A 10992-nucleotide genomic window follows, 5' to 3' on the forward strand; every position below is an offset into this window, starting at 1 on the left:
TATTGCAAATGGCAATATTTCATTCTTTTTGGTGGCTGAGTAATATTTCATTGTATAAATGTATACACCATATCTTCCTTATCCATTCATCTGTCAATGGATATCTGGGTTGTATCCATAGTTTGACTATTGTGGACATTGTTGCTGTAAACATTGGGGTGCATGTGATCCTTTGAATCACTGTATCATTTGGATAAATACTGAGCAGTGTAATGACTGGGTCATAGGGTAGCTCTATTTTTAACTTTTTGAGAAACCTCCATATTGTTTTACAGAATGGATGCTCCAGTTTGTATTCCCTTCAACAGTGTGAGGGGATTCTCCTTTCTCTACCTCTTCGCTAACACCTCTTTCTTCCTGACTTGTTAATTTTAGCCATTCCAATGGGTGTGAGGTCAAATCTCATAGTGGTTTTGATTTGTTTTTCCTCGAGTGATGTTGAGCTTTTTTTCATGTCCATGTTGGCCATTTTTATGTCTTATTTGGAGAAATGTCTGTTCATGTCTTCTGCCCATCTCTCTACTGGATTTTGTGTGTGTGTATGTGTGTGTGTGTATTGAGTTTGATAGGTTCTTTATAGATTTTGGATATTAGCCCCTTATTTGATAAGAGATTTGCAAATATCTTCTCCCATTCTTTAGGTTGCCTTTCAGTTTTTGTGACTTTTTCCTTTGCTATGCGAAAACTTTTTATCTTGATGAAGTCCCAAAAGTTCATTTTTGCTTTTGTTTCTTCTGCCTTTGGAGACGTGTCTAGCAAGAAGTTGCTGTGGCCAAGGTCTAAGAGGTTGCTGCCTGCATTACTCTCTATAATACTGATGGATTTCTGTCTTTCATCCATTTTATTTTTGAGTCTAGTGGAAGAAAGTGGTTCAGTTTCATTCTTCTGCATGTGGCTGTCCAATTTTCCCAAGACCATTTGTTGAAGAGACAGTCTTTTTTCCATTCAATATTCTTTTCAGCTTTTTCAGAGATTGCTTGACAAGAGAGTTGAGGATTCATTTCTGCTCCATTGATTTTTGTATCTGTTTTGGAGCCAGTACTGTACTGCCTTGATGATTACAGCTTTGTAATAGAGGTTGAAATCTGGAATTGTGATGCCACTAGCTTTGGGTTTTTTTTTTTTTTCAACATTACTTTGTTATTTGGGATCTTTTCTGGTTCCATACAAATTCTAGGGTGTTTGGGACGCCTGGGTGGCTCAGTTGGTTAAGTCACTGTCTTCAGCTCAGGTCATGATCCCAGGGTCCTGGCATCAAGTCCCACATCAGGCTCCTTGCTCCTCGGGGACCCTGCTTCTCTCTCCGCCTCTGCCTGCCACTCTGCCTGCTTGTGTGCTTGTGCACGCTCTCTCTCTCTCTGACAAATAAATAAAATCTTAAAAAATTTTTAGGGTGTTTATTCCAGCTCTGTGAAAAATGCTGATGTTATTTTGATAGGGATTGCATGAATGTGTAGATTGCTTTGGGTAGCACAGACATTTTTACAATATTTTTTCTTCCAATCCATGAGCATAGAGTATTTTTCCATTTCTTTGTGTCTTCTCCAATTTCTTTCATGAGTATTCTATAGTTTTCTGAGTACAGATCCTTTGCTTTTTTGGTTAGATTCATTCCTAGGTATCATGGTTTTGGGTACAATTGTAAATGGAATTGATTCCTTGGTTTCTCTTTCCTCAGTCACATTGTTAGTGTGTAGAAATACAACTGACTTCTATGCATTGATTTTATACCCTGTGAACTTCTGAATTCCTGTGTCAGTCATAGCAAATTTTTGGTGGAGTCTTTCGGGTTTTGGGTATCACATCGTCTTCAAAGAGTGAAAATTTTACTTCTTATATGCTGATTTGGATGACTTTCTTTCTTCTTCTTTTTTTTTTTGTCTGATTGCCGATACTTGGACTTCTAGTACTATTTTGAACAACAGTGGTAGAAGTGGACATCCCTGTTGTGTTCCTGACCTTAGGAGAAAAGCTCTCAGTTTTTACCCTGTGAGGATGATATTCTTTGTGGGTTTTTCAAAGATGGCTTTTATGATATTGAGGTATGTTCTGTCTCTCCCTACAGGGCAGAGAGCTTTTATCAAGTATGAATGCTGTATTTTCTTAAATGCATTTTTCTCCATCTAATGAGAGTATCATTGTTCTTGTCCTTTCTTTTATTAATGTGTTGTGTGACTTTGATTTGCAGATGTTGAACCACCCTTGCAGTCCAGGAATAAATCCAGTTTAGTCACGGTGAATAATCCTTTTAATGTACCTTTATATATAATTAGCTAGTGTCTTGGTGAGAATTTTTGCATCCATCTTCATCAGGCATATTGATCTGTCATTCTCCTTTTTAGTGGGTCTTTGGTTTTGGGATCAAGGTAATGCTGGCCTCATAGAATGAGCTTGGAAGTTTTCCTTCCATTTCTATCTTTCAAAACAGTTTCAGAAGAATGGGAATTAATTCTTCTTTGAATGGGAAGCCATCTGACCCTCAACTTTGTTTGTTGGGAGATTTTTGAATACTGATTCAATTTCTTTGCTGGTCATGGGGTGTGTTCAGGTTTTCTATTTCTTCCTATTCTTTTTTGCAGTTTATATGTTTCTATTAATGCATCCATTTCTTCCAGATTGCCTAATTTGTTGGCATACACTGGTTCTTAATATTCTCTTGTAATTATTTGTACCTCTTTGGTGTTGGTTTTGATCTCTCCTCTTTCATTTATGTTTATTTTTGGGGTTCTTTCTCTTTTCTTTTGGGTCAGTCTGGGTAGGGGGTTATCAATCTTATTAATTCTTTCAAAAAACCAACTCCTAGTTTCATTGATCTGTTCTGTTTTTATTTATTTCTCTCATTGATTTCTGCTCTAATTATTTGTTATTTCTCTTCTCCTGCTGGATTTAGGCTTTATTTGCTATTCCTTTTCCAGTTCCTTTAGCTGTAATGTTAGATTGTGCATTTGAGACTTTTCTTGTTTCTTGAGAAAGGCTTATATTTCTATATAATTCCCTCCTAGGACCGTCTTTGTTGCATCTCAAAGGTTCTGAACTTTCCTGTTGTCATTTTCATTTGCTTCCACATATTTTTAAAGTTCTTTAATTTTCTGATTGATCCATTCTTTCTTCAATATGATGTTATTTAACCTACATGTATTTTTGGCCCTTCCATTTTTTATTCTTGTAGTTGACTTCAAGTTTTAAGGCATTTTGGTCTGAAAATATGCATGGAATATCAAAGTTTTTATATCATTTGTGGGTTGATTTGTGACCCAGTATGTGATCTCTTCTGGAGAATGTTCCATGTGTACTGGAAAGGAATGTGTATTCTGCTGCTTTAGGATGAAATGCTTGAATATATCTGTTATGCCCATCTGGACCAGTGTGTCATTCCATGCCATTGTCTCCTTGTTGATCTGCTTAGGTGATGTGTCCATTGTTTGAGCAGGGTGCTAAAGTTGCCTATTATTATTGTATTAATATCAAGGAATCTTTAATTTTGTAATTAAGTGGTTTATATAATTGGCAGTTCTCAGGTTAGAGGCATAAATATTTATAATTATTATATCTTCTTGTTGGATAGACCCTTTTATTATGATATAGTGGCCTTCTTCATATCTTACTACAGTCTTTGTTTTAAAATCCAGTTTATCTGATATAATGATTGCTACTCTAGCTTTCTTTTGATGTCCATTTGCATGATAAATTGTTCTCTACCCCCTCACTTTCAGTACTATGTTAAATAACAGTGGTGAATGTGGATGTCCCAATCTTGTTCCTGATCATAGAGGAAAAGCCCTCAGTTTTCTCCATTGTTGGTGATATTAGTTGTGGGTTTTATATATGGCTTTATTATGCCGAGATATGTTCCCTTTCAAGCTACATTGTTAATTTTTTATCATGAACAGATGTACTTTGTCAAATCATTTCTGTCCATCTATTGAAATGATCATATGTTCTTTTTATCCCTTCTCTTATTGTTGTGATGTTTCATTTTGGTTGATTTGTGAATATTGGGCCACAGTGGCAACCCAGGAATAAATCCCACTTGGTTGTCGTGAATGCTTTTTGTAGTGTGAAGTTGGATTCTGTTTTCCTAATATTTTATTGGGAATTTTTGCATCCATGTTCATCAGGGATATTGACCTCTAGTTTCTCTTTTATAGTGGAGACTTTGTCTGGTTTTGGTATTAAGGTAATGCTGGCCTAAAATAGTGAATTTCAAAGTTTTCCTTCCTGGTCTATTTTTGGAATAGTTTAATAGGAATAGATAACAACTCCTCTTTAAATTTTTGTTGGAATTCACCTGTGAAGTCATCTGGTTCTGGAATTTTATTTTTTGGGAATTTTTTGTTTATTGATTCAATTTCTTTCCTGGTTATTGGTCTATTCAAGTTTTCTAATTTTTCCTGTTTCAGTTTTGGTAGTTTATATGTATTTCAGAATTTGTCCATTTTTTCCTGGTTGTCCAATTCGTTGACCTTCAGTTGTGCATAATATTCTCTTATAATTGTTTGTATTTCTGCAGTGTTGCTTATTTCTCCTCACATTTTCCATTTTATTTATTTGAGTCTTTTCTTTTTTTTTCTTGATAATTCTGATTAAAGGTTCAATGACTTTATTCACTTTTTTTCAAAAAATCAGCTTCTGATTTCAGTGATTTATTATTTTCTAGTTTTTAAATCAGTTATTTCTGCTTTAATCCTTATTATCTCCTTCATTTTGCTGGTTATATATTTTGTTTTTGTTCTTTTTCTAGCTCCTTTAGGTGAAATGTTAGTTTGCTTATTTTAGATTTTTCTTGCTTTGGGAATTAGGTGTGTATTATTATGGACTACTTTCATAGATCAGCTTTTGTTTTATCCTAGTATATTTGGACAGTTTTATTTTCATTTTCATTTGTGTCCATGTACTTTTAAAATATCTTCTTTTAGGGTGCCTGGGTGGCTCAGTGGTCCCAGGGTCCTGGGATCGAGTACTTCACTGAGCTCTCTATTCAGCAGGGAGCCTGCTTCCCCTTCTCTCTCTGCCTGCCTCTCTGCCTACTTGTGATCTCTCTGCGTGTCTAATAAATAAATAAAATATTTTAAAAAAGTCTTTAAAATATCTTCTTTTATCCTGTTGACCCATTCATTGTGTGGTAGCATGTTATTTAATCTCCATGTATTTTTGGTCTTTCTAGATTGTTTCCCCTGTAATTGACTTCTAGTTTCATAGCATTATGGTCTGAAAAACTGTATAGTATGCCTTTGATTTTCTTGAGTTTGTTGAGAATTATTTTGTGACCTACTTTGTGATGCATCCTGGAGAATGTTCCATCTGCTCTTGAAATGAATGTGTATTCTTCTGTTTTAAGATAGATTGTTTCTAATGTATTTATTAAATTCATCTGTCCCAGTATATCATTCAAAGCCATTATTTCCTTGTTTATTTTCTGTTTAGATGATCTGTCAGTTAAAGTTTCTATTAACATTTTAATATTATCGATTAGTTCCTTTATGTTTGTTTTTAACTGCTGTATGTATTCAGGTATTCTTACATTGGGTGCATAAATACTTTCAATTATTATACCTTCTTGTTGGATTCCCTATTGTTATTATATATTGTCCTTTTTGTCTCTTGTTACAGTCTTTGTTTTAAGGTCTATTTCATATAATATAAGTATTGCTACTCCAGCCTTTTGACATCCATCTTTATGGATGTCATATATATTTTGCCATCCCCTCACTTTCTGTATGACTGCAGGTGACTGTATGTCTAAAATGACTCTCTATTAGGCAATGTATAGGTGTGTCTTTTTATTTTTAAATCAGTTTTGTCACCCTTTGTCTTTTTATTGGAGTGTTTAGTCCATTTACAGTCAGAGTAATTATTGATATATATTTATTGTCATTTTGTTATTAGTTGTGTGGTTGTTTCTGAAGATTTTCTCTGATCATTTCTTGTCTTTCTCTCTCTTTTGACTTTCTTTAGTGATATATTTGGATTTTTCTCTTGATTCTTTGTATATTTATTAGTGGCTTTTGATATATGGTTACCATTAAGTTTGCATATAACCGCTTCTGCATATAGATTTTATGTTACATTGATGGTTGTTTAAGCTGGAACCATTCTTTAGTCCTCTCCTTCCAAATTTTAGGTATATGTTACTATATAGTACATCTTTTTATTTTGTGGGTTCCTTAGGTGATTTTTTTAAATTTATTTTTTATTTATTTTCAGCATAACAGTATTCATTGTTTTTGCACCACACCCAGTGCTCCATGCAATCTGTGCCCTCTCTAATACCCACCACCTGGTTCCCCCAACCTCCACCCCCCCCCCACTTCAAACCCCTCAGATTGTTTTTCAGAGTCCATAGTCTCTCATGGTTCACCTCCCCTTCCAATTTCCCCCAACTCCCTTTTTTTTTAATTTTTTATTTTTTATAAACATATATTTTTATCCCCAGGGGTACAGGTCTGTGAATCACCAGGTTTACACACTTCACAGCACTCACCAAAGCACATACCCTCCCCAATGTCCATAATCCCACCCCCTTCTCCCAAACCGCCTCCCCCCAGCAACCCTCAGTTTCTTTTGTGAGATTAAGAGTCACTTATGTTTTGTCTCCCACCCAATCCCATCTTGTTTCATTTATTCTTCTCCTACCCACTTAAGCCCCCATGTTGCATCACCACTTCCTCATATCAGGGAGATCATATGATAGTTGTCTTTCTCTGCTTGACTTATTTCGCTAAGCATGATACGCTCTAGTTCCATCCATGTTGTCGCAAATGGCAAGATTTCATTTCTTTGATGGCTGCATAGTATTCCATTGTGTATATATACCACATCTTCTTGATTCATTCATCTGTTGATGGACATCTAGGTTCTTTCCATAGTTTGGCTATTGTGGACATTGCTGCTATAAACATTCGGGTGCACGTGCCCCTTTGGATCACTACGTTTGTATCTTTAGGGTAAATACCCAATAGTGCAATTGCTGGGTCATAGGGCAGTTCTATTTTCAACAGTTTGAGGAACCTCCATGCTGTTTTCCAGAGTGGCTGCACCAGCTTGCATTCCCACCAACAGTGTAGGAGGGTTCCCCTTTCTCCACATCCTCGCCAGCATCTGTCATTTCCTGACTTGTTGATTTTAGCCATTCTGACTGGTGTGAGGTGATATCTCATTGTGGTTTTGATTTGTATTTCCCTGATGCCGAGTGATATGGAGCACTTTTTCATGTGTCTGTTGGCCATCTGGATGTCTTCTTTGCAGAAATGTCTGTTCATGTCCTCTGCCCATTTCTTGATTGGATTATTTGTTCTTTGCGTGTTGAGTTTGCTAAGTTCTTTATAGATTCTGGACACTAGTCCTTTATCTGATATGTCGTTTGCAAATATCTTCTCCCATTCTTTCAGTTGCCTTTTGATTTTGTTAACTGTTTCCTTTGCTGTGCAAAAGCTTTTGATCTTGATGAAATCCCAATAGTTCATTTTTTCCCTTGCTTCCCTTGCCTTTGGCGTTGTCCCTAGGAAGATGTTGCTGCAGCAGAGGTCGAAGAGGTTGCTGCCTGTGTTCTCCTCAAGGATTTTGATGGATTCCTTTCGCACATTGAGGTCCTTCATCCATTTTGAGTCTATTTTTGTGTGTGGTGTAAGGAAATGGTCCAATTTCATTTTTCTGCATGTGGCTGTCCAATTTTCTCAGCACCATTTATTGAAGAGGCTGTCTTTTTTCCATTGGACATTCATTTCCTGCTTTGTCGAAGATTAGTTGACCATAGAGTTGAGGGTCTATTTCTGGGCTCTCTATTCTGTTCCATTGATCTATGTGTCTGTTTTTGTGCCAGTACCATGCTGTCTTGATGATGACAGCTTTGTAATAGAGCTTGAAGTCCGGAATTGTGATGCCACCAACGTTGGCTTTCTTTTTCAATATCCCTTTGGCTATTCGAGGTCTTTTCTGGTTCCATATAAATTTTAGAATTATTTGTTCCATTTCTTTGAAAAAGATGGATGGTACTTTGATAGGAATTGCATTAAATGTGTAGATTGCTTTAGGTAGCATAGACATTTTCACAATATTTATTCTTCCAATCCAGGAGCATGGAACATTTTTCCATTTCTTTGTGTCTTCCTCAATTTCTTTCATGAGTACTTTATAGTTTTCTGAGTATAGATTCTTAGCCTCTTTGGTTAGGTTTATTCCTAGGTATCTTATGGTTTTGGGTGCAACTGTAAATGGGATTGACTCCTTAATTTCTCTTTCTTCTGTCTTGCTGTTGGTGTAGAGAAATGCAACTGATTTCGTGCATTGATTTTATATCCTGACACTTTACTGAATTCCTGTATAAGTTCTAGCAGTTTTGGAGTGGAGTCTTTTGGGTTTTCCACATATAGTATCATATCATCTGCGAAGAGTGATAATTTGACTTCTTCTTTGCCGATTTGGATGCCTTTAATTTCCTTCTGTTGTCTGATTGCTGAGGCTAGGACCTCTAGTACTATGTTGAATAGCAGTGGTGATAATGGACATCCCTGCCGTGTTCCTGACCTTAGCGGAAAAGCTTTCACTTTTTCTCCATTGAGAATAATATTTGCGGTGGGTTTTTCATAGATGGCTTTGATGATATTGAGGTATGTGCCCTCTATCCCTACACTTTGAAGAGTTTTGATCAGGAAGGGATGCTGTACTTTGTCAAATGCTTTTTCAGCATCTATTGAGAGTAGCATATAGTTCTTGTTCTTTCTTTTATTGATGTGTTGTATCACATTGACTGATTTGCGGATGTTGAACCAACCTTGCAGCCCTGGAATAAATCCTACTTGGTCGTGGTGAATAATCTTTTTAATGTACTGTTGAATCCTATTGGCTAGTATTTTGGTGAGTATTTTCGCATCTGTGTTCATCAAGGATATTGGTCTATAGCTCTCTTTTTTGGTGGGATCCTTGTCTGGTTTTGGGATCAAGGTGATGCTGGCCTCATAAAATGAGTTTGGAAGTTTTCCTTCCATTTCTATTTTTTGGAACAGTTTCAGGAGAATAGGAATTAGTTCTTCTTTAAATGTTTGGTAGAATTCCCCCGGGAAGCCGTCTGGCCCTGGGCTTTTGTTTGTTTGGAGATTTTTAATGACTGTTTCAATCTCCTTACTGGTTATGGGTCTGTTCAGGCTTTCTATTTCTTCCTGGTTCAGTTGTGGTAGTTTATATGTTTCTAGGAATGCATCCATTTCTTCCAGATTGTCAAATTTATTGGCGTAGAGTTGCTCATAGTATGTTCCTATAATAGTTTGTATTTCTTTGGTGTTAGTTGTGATCTCTCCTCCTTCATTGATGATTTTATTGGGTCCTTTCTCTTCTTTTTGATAAGTCGGGCCAGGGGTTTATCAATTTTATTAATTCTTTCAAAGAACCAGCTCCTAGTTTCGTTGATTTGTTCTATTGTTTTTTTGGTTTCTATTTCATTGATTTCTGTTCTGATCTTTATGATTTCTCTTCTCCTGCTGGGTTTAGGGTTTCTTTCTTGTTCTTTCTCCAGCTCCTTTAGCTGTAGGGTTAGGTTGTGTACCTGAGACCTTTCTTGTTTCTTGAGAAAGGCTTGAACCGCTATATATTTTCCTCTCAGGACTGCCTTTGTTGTGTCCCACAGATTTTGAACCGTTGATTTTCATTATCATTTGTTTCCATGATTTTTTTCAATTCTTCTTTAATTTCCCGGTTGACCCATTCATTCTTTAGAAGGATGCTGTTTAGTCTCCATATATTTGGGTTCTTTCCAAACTTCCTAATGTGGTTGAGTTCTAGCTTTAGAGCATTGTGGTCTGAAAATATGCAGGGAATGATCCCAATCTTTTGATACCGGTTGAGTCCTGATTTAGGACCGAGGATGTGATCTATTCTGGAGAATGTTCCATGTGCACTAGAGAAGAATGTATATTCTGTTGCTTTGGGATGAAATGTTCTGAATATATCGGTGATGTCCATCTGGTCCAGTGTGTTGTTTAAGGCCTTTATTTCCTTGCTGATCTTTTGCTTGGATGATCTGTCCATTTCAGTGAGGGGAGTGTTAAAGTCCCCTACTATTATTGTATTATTGTTGATATGTTTCTTTGATTTGGTTATTAATTGGTTTATAGAGTTGGCTGCTCCCACGTTGGGGGCATAGATATTTAAAATTGTTAAATCTTCTTGTTGGACAGACCCTTTGAGTATGATATAGTGTCCTTCCGCATCTCTTATTATAGTCTGTGGCTTAAAATCTAATTGATCTGATATAAGGATTGCCACTCCTGCTTTCTTCTGATGTCCATTAGCATGGTAAATTCTTTTCCACCCCCTCACTTTAAATCTGGAGGTGTCTTCGGGCTTAAAATGAGTTTCTTGGAGGCAACATATAGATGGGTTTTGTTTTTTTATCCATTCTGATACCCTGTGTCTTTTGATTGGGGCATTTAGCCCATTAACATTCAGGGTAACTATTGAGAGATATGAATTTAGTGCCATTGTATTGCCTGTAAGGTGACTGTTACTGTATATGGTCTCTGTTCCTTTCTGATCTACCACTTGTAGGCTCTCTCTTTGCTTAGAGGACCCCTTTCAATATTTCCTGTGGAGCTGGTTTGGTATTTGCAAATTCTTTCAGTTTTTGTTTGTCCTGGAAGCTTTTAATCTCTCCTTCTATTTTCAATGATAGCCTAGCTGGATATAGTATTCTTGGCTGCATGTTTTTCTCATTTAGTGCTCTGAAAATATCATGCCAGCTCTTTCTGGCCTGCCAGGTCTCTGTGGATAAGTCAGCTGCCAATCTAATATTTTTACCATTGTATGTTACAGACTTCTTTTCCCGGGCTGCTTTCAGGATTTTCTCTTTGTCACTTGTAAATTTTACTATTAGGTGACGGGGTGTGGGCCTATTCTTATTGATTTTGAGGGGCGTTCTCTTAACCTCCTGAATTTTGATGCTCGTTCCCTTTGCCATATTGGGGAAATTCTCCCCAATAATTCTCTCCAGTATACCTTCTG

Source organism: Mustela erminea, chromosome X, assembly GCF_009829155.1.
Source record: "Mustela erminea isolate mMusErm1 chromosome X, mMusErm1.Pri, whole genome shotgun sequence".
Lineage (NCBI taxonomy): Eukaryota > Metazoa > Chordata > Mammalia > Carnivora > Mustelidae > Mustela > Mustela erminea.